The sequence below is a fragment of the Panthera leo genome, chromosome B4 (genome assembly GCF_018350215.1).
Source record: "Panthera leo isolate Ple1 chromosome B4, P.leo_Ple1_pat1.1, whole genome shotgun sequence".
In the NCBI taxonomy this organism is placed as follows: domain Eukaryota; kingdom Metazoa; phylum Chordata; class Mammalia; order Carnivora; family Felidae; genus Panthera; species Panthera leo.
Window position 1 is genome coordinate 27,856,292 of NC_056685.1, and position 5,807 is coordinate 27,862,098.

The 5,807-nt window shown below is 49.1% G+C and overlaps 1 pseudogene; it reads right to left on the reverse strand.

The window, feature by feature from the left end:
* Nucleotides 1-2,158: 2,158 nt before the first annotated feature.
* LOC122223665 lies at nucleotides 2,159-2,840 on the reverse strand (annotated as a pseudogene).
* Between the last annotated feature and the right edge of the window lie 2,967 nt (nucleotides 2,841-5,807).

Genomic DNA, 5,807 nt, shown 5'->3' on the forward strand with positions numbered 1-5,807 from the left:
TTTTATTATAGTTGGCTTCCTTTGCTGAATTAGCGTTTATATTTTCCCAGTAGAAATCCCCAAATTGAAAATATAGAGGTGTCAGCTAACACCACTTTAGTTAAGGTTGTGTCAACATTTCCTATAAACCTTGTTTTTCTAGGGTTTATAACTAGACCATAAAAATTTGCTCAGCTCTGAAACTTGGCATAGAGAGTAAACCTGGGAGTGAATTTTGCAGAATCTGAAGAAGGAAAAATAAGTTCAGCTGTTTGGAACATGTGCCTGTTCTAAAATGGAACTGATTTTTAGATGCATTTTCTTTTTTGTGTGACTCAAATGGAACTTCGGTTAGAAAAAAAAAAAGAACTCAAGATTATTTCATTAATATGGGCTAATTGCACTTGTTAATTTTGAGAGAAAAAGTTAATGATTGAGTTAAATAAACTCAAACCCACTGACTGCATCTGCAGGTACAAGTTTTTGCAAAGCAGTTAGCTGTGCATAATAATGTGATGTGGCAAATCGTCTGCACACCTTTTAGTGCAGGAAATGACCAACACGCTTCGAAGGAAAGAATCCTTCTGATAAGAGGTTAATGGGCCATTTCAAAATGCTTACTCACTCAGGAGAGCATCCCTTTATTCGTCTTTACTTAGTCTGTAGTTCATGTTTATCGGATGCCCCCAAAAAGCAGTTCATGTACCATTTGCATCAGGGAAAGAAACATCCAATCCCTCTGAACACCTAGTTTTTCCTGAAAGCGGAGCTGATACTCTGCATCCCTAGCAGCTCACTGCCCTTTTGCTGCCAGGGTATCGGTAATTGGAGGCCATTAGTCAACGTGTTGCTATATGCTTGTGATGCCCTGGGCTGCATTTGTCTGTCTGTCTCAGGCCATGAGCTCTGGAAAGATGGCCGCCACCACCCGTGACAGAAGCATCGTGGAGGAAAGGACAAAAGCGTTAGACTCAAAGCTAGCAGAACTGAGTTCTCGTGCCCCCTCTGGGCCCTTACTGACTCTGTGGACTCAGACTAGTCAGTCTGCCTGTCTGCCGATAACAACACCCTGCTAACCTAGTAGGCTTATTGAGAGAGTCCACTGAAAGCATTATATATAGCAAAGCAGGTTTTAGACTGTAAAGGGCCATCCAAATGTGAGGGGATGGCACCTACCTCAGCATCTGATATCCAAGGATGCCTACTTAAATGTTGTTAGTAATGCAAACTTTCAGCTGATTCATGTGGAAAGGCCCTGGGCTTCCCAGCATAAAAAGCCACAACAACGTGACTCAACCTCGGCTTTATTCCTTCTAATTGCTCTTTTCTTTCTTTTTCTTCTTTTTTTAATTTTTCAATGTTTATTTTTGAGAGAGAGAGAGAGAGAGAGCATGCGTATGCACAAGTTGGGGAGGGACAGAGAGCGAGGGGACAGAGGATCTGAAGCAGATTCTGTGCCGACAGCAGAAAGCTCAACACGGGGCTCGAACCCACGTGCCGTGAGATCATGACCTGAGCTGAAGTCAGGCGCTTAACCCACTGAGCCACTCAGGTGCCCCGTTCTTTTTTTTACCTACCTGTCACTGATCACTGACCACTTTTCTGAATGGAGAATGTTCCAGAGTCTTGGCTAGTCATTTCACATGGACATCGACCCAGTCTGGCCCAACACCACCTTTGATGTCACCTCATTCTGCCACTGCTCATCCCACCCCCACCCTGCAAACGCAACGGCGGATCCTTTCGTTAGTGGCGCAGAAACAATTTTTGGTACCTTCATCCACTCCCCCCGAGGGCTCTTTCCTCAAGGAGAAACATGCTACACGTCTCAGACACAAGTGATTCACATTTGTTGTGGAGTTTTCTGGCAGGAGGATCCATGAAATGTCATTAGCATTGTCAGTCCTCAGAAGGGCCCACTTGGTTTAATGCTCTGTGGCCAGCATCTTAAAATTCTTAATCCATTTTATTTTTTTTAATTATTTTTATTTTTGCTAATCAAAACCTTTGTAGAAAATATCAGGAGGCTATCTTCTGAAGGTTCTTGGGCCTCAGAACTTAGGAAGCAGGGCCCCTACGCCCATGATCCGTTAAGAAAGGACTACAGCAAAGTTCCACGGCCAGGTCATCCTCTGCTTCTTGGATGCTATGCCGAGTTGCAGGTCCTGTGCTCATGTTTCTAGGTTGAGGCCTGGCCTGTGGACTCACAGGCAAGGTCTGCAGGCCCCAAGCTTGGCCTTCAGAGGTGGCCTCGTGGGGCAAGTCTATTTTTTTTTTTTTAATGTTTATTTATTTTTGAGAGAGACAGAGCATGAGTGGGAGAAGGCAGAGAGAGAGGGAGACACAGAATCCAAAGCAGGCTTCAGATGTGGGGCTCGAACTCATGAACCGTGAGCTCATGACCTGAGCCAAAGTCAGATGCCTAGCTCACTGAGCCACCCAGGCGCCCCAGAGCAAGTCTATTTTTGAGGGCAGAGTCCGCCAGTTGATGTCCTTCTTGGAGAGTACCACTTGGGGCAGATTCACATGGCAGTGGGCTGTGACTTCTACCAAGTAGATGAAGACATCACTAAGTTCCCCTTGAGAGGCTGCCTGTTCTCTGGGGGGCCCGGCTTGGGGGCCAGCCTCCTCATCGGGCTTCCACTGGAAGAGCTCTGCCTGCTCCCCTCCTTCCCCTCCCCCCAAGGCCAATGGGAGGTTCTGAGCCTGGTGAAACTGGCACCAGTCTCATTGAGCAGCAAACTCAGCACAGAGGCAGCAGTGTCCTCAAGTGTGGGCTCTGGGCTGAAGCTGAAGGGGTCAGGAGAAGTACTGCCATCTCCCCCTGTGTCCTCACACGTGTCCCCATTTGCCCGAGACATGCCTTGAACTTCGTAATGCATTAAAAAAAATTTTTGTAATGTTTTATTTATTTTTGAGAGAGAGAGACAGACAGACAGAGCATGAGTGGGGGAGGGGCAGAGAGAGAGAGGGAGACACAGAGTTTGAAACAGGCTCCAGGCTCTGAGCCGGCAGTACAGAGCCTGACGCGGGGCTCGAACTCAGGAACGATGAGATCATGACCTAGGATGAAGTGGGATGCTTAACCAACTGAGCTACCCAGGTGCCCCTAACTTTGTAATGCATTTTAAACAAGTGTCCCCGCATCTTCATTTTGGACTTGTCCCTATAAATTCTGTAACAGGTTCTGGTCCTGACCATTTTCTATCTAGCCCTACAAGCCTCAACCTGGAACAAGCCTAGGGCTGAAAGTTTTGAGGTCACCTTTTCCAGGCAGTGGAGGGGTTTAGAGTGAGTCTTGCTGTCCCCAACCGAGGCTGGAGGTTGGCTGTCTCCTGCCCTAGAGCCCCCCACCACATCCCATGCCTACAGCCTGTAGGACTAGGTTTCTGCTGCAGGTCTTGGCTGAAACGAGAACCCTCTCAGCTGTCTTGGCAGGAGCCAGACTCCCTGCCTAGCATTTACAGCTCCTCTTCCAGAAGCCTGGATGCTGATGTGGGCATTTGTAGTTTCCAACACGAAAGGGGTGCTGGGTACCTTGGAGCAGCCACAGTATGTAACCGAAGATGATCACTTCTGCATCCGTTTACCCAACCAAGCATAACCAGGCACTACGTGGGCACTGGGGACATGTCAGTAAGATAAAGATGTTCCTGCCCCCAGGGACGTTCACATTCTAGCGGGAGAAGTCAGACAGTGAACATAATCAATGATTATATTTGTGGGTTGAAAAATGAATGGTGCTCTGGAAAAGTAGGCAGCAGGGTCCGTTAAGGAAATGGGGGGTGGGGGTGGGGAGGACAGTTTGCATTAGGAAGGGAAAGTCTGATGCAATATTTGAAGGGGTGGTGGATGTTAATTTCTGGGGGACAAGCATGCTGGGCACAGGGTGCAGCTAGTGCAAAAGTGGGGTGAGCATGGCTGAAGAGGGGGAGGCAGGAGGCCTTGTGGCTGGAGCCCTTGAGACGAGAGAGGTAGGAGGTGAGGCCAGGAGGGGGGGCAGTGCGAGGGCTGGGGTGTTGTCAAACCAGCTGGGAGCAGCAGAGTGACCAGATCTGTTCCAAAGGAATCTCCCTGGCTGCTGTTCCAGGCCAGACCATGGAAGGGTGAGTGTGGAAGCATTAAGACCTGTGCTCCTTCGAACATTGTAATTTGGGCTTGATACCAACCCCCCTCCTTCCCGCTCAGGGGGCCTTAGGGCTGGTTCTGCCCTGGCTCCGCGGGGCTGCAGCCTCATCCCTTCCAGCTTCTTCCACACAGTCTGGTGGGGTGGAGCCCTCAGCTGCATCTGTAGGGAAACCCACCCAAAAAAGAGGAGACCCAGGGCCTGGCAGGGCATCCCCTCTGACCACAGATTTTAAAAAAAGAAAAGGTTAGCTCTTCTCCCGGGGACTGCCTACCTCCACCGCCATGGAGGCGTGCACGCTTCGTGCCACTGTGGACCCTGCAGGCCTGCAGTGCCTTCCCAGCCCTGTCTCCAGCAGCCCCACCCCTACTCTCGGGCTCACCCAGAAGCTTGCTTTCAAGTGAGTCTCCGTGGACATTAAGTCAGTAAAACACCTTTGCAGCCAGTACGCGAAGCACCCTCTGAGGTCAGAAAGCTCGCCTGGCAACACAGGGAAGTGGATGGTGCCTAATGGGCAGAGGGAGCGGCACCCATGGGGCACACCTGGCCGGCAGGTCACTAGTAAGCGGGGACGGAGGTGGCGTAAAGAAGTCCTGCCTGTCTCCTTTTGGTTCATCTCCCATCATCTTGGATTTTTTTCCCCCAGTATGTTACTGTACATGTTAACGAAGATGAAACCTTTCACACAGATCCCAGACTGGGTCTGGAATCAAGTAAGCAAAGTGTCAACGTGAAAGCACTCTCCAAAAATCAGGTAGCATCATTATGGGGGAAAAGCAGACTCCAGCGGTCTCCCTTAGTGTTGGGAAATGTGCTGACTACCTTCCAAACAATTAAATCCCACCAAGCTGTTCAACTTATCCTGATCTAATAATCTGCCCAGACTCTCAAAGCACCGCCTCGCGGGGGCTGCTAGGACTCGGGCTCAGCTACACGTAACACTTTCTCCAGGGAGACGGGGCTGGGTGGTGGAGCAGGCTGGACACTGGGCCAAAAGTCCGAGCACTCGCTGTGTTCTGTAACTGGGGACAAGTCACTTAACCTCTCACAGGCTCAGTTTCCTTCCCTGTAAAATGTCCTACCTACCTCACAGGGTTTGGGTAGTGTCGTATGAAATAATGCATCCAAAAGTCCTGTATAGATGGGACAGTACAAGGCCATGCCAGTCAGACCCTTTAAAGACTAACCCACCTGCACGTGGAACCATAACTTTATGCTCATCAGCATCTTGTTCCCCCCAGTTCCAAGATTCAAAGGCAGATTGAGTATCGATATTTTAGGGACTTCCCTGCCTTACCTCTTTTTGTTTTGTTCTGTTTTTCGGGTGGTTTGTACGGTTAGAAAACAAAGAGGCCAGGTTGCTGTGTCATAGTGTGCATTGAGGCCTTTGAGTAATTTTAAATGTGAAACACCACGTCACAGGTCACTGCAGACCCACGCAGTAATGAACAGAGGCTACTGTGTCCCATAGATCAGCAGCAAGTGAGGAAAAGGAGAAAAAAACTCCCAAGTTAAAACCTGAATCAATGGTGTTAGACAAGGGCTGCTCTGGGAGGTGATATGGGGTTCAATCATATAATAAGGGCTAGCCCACTAATTAGGGTTCAAAAACATTTTGCAGAGTAGCTTGTCCCCCACCCCCACCAGTTATGAGGTGTTTTCAGGGGCTGGGGGTGTGGAGAATTGACACATGGTAGCATCT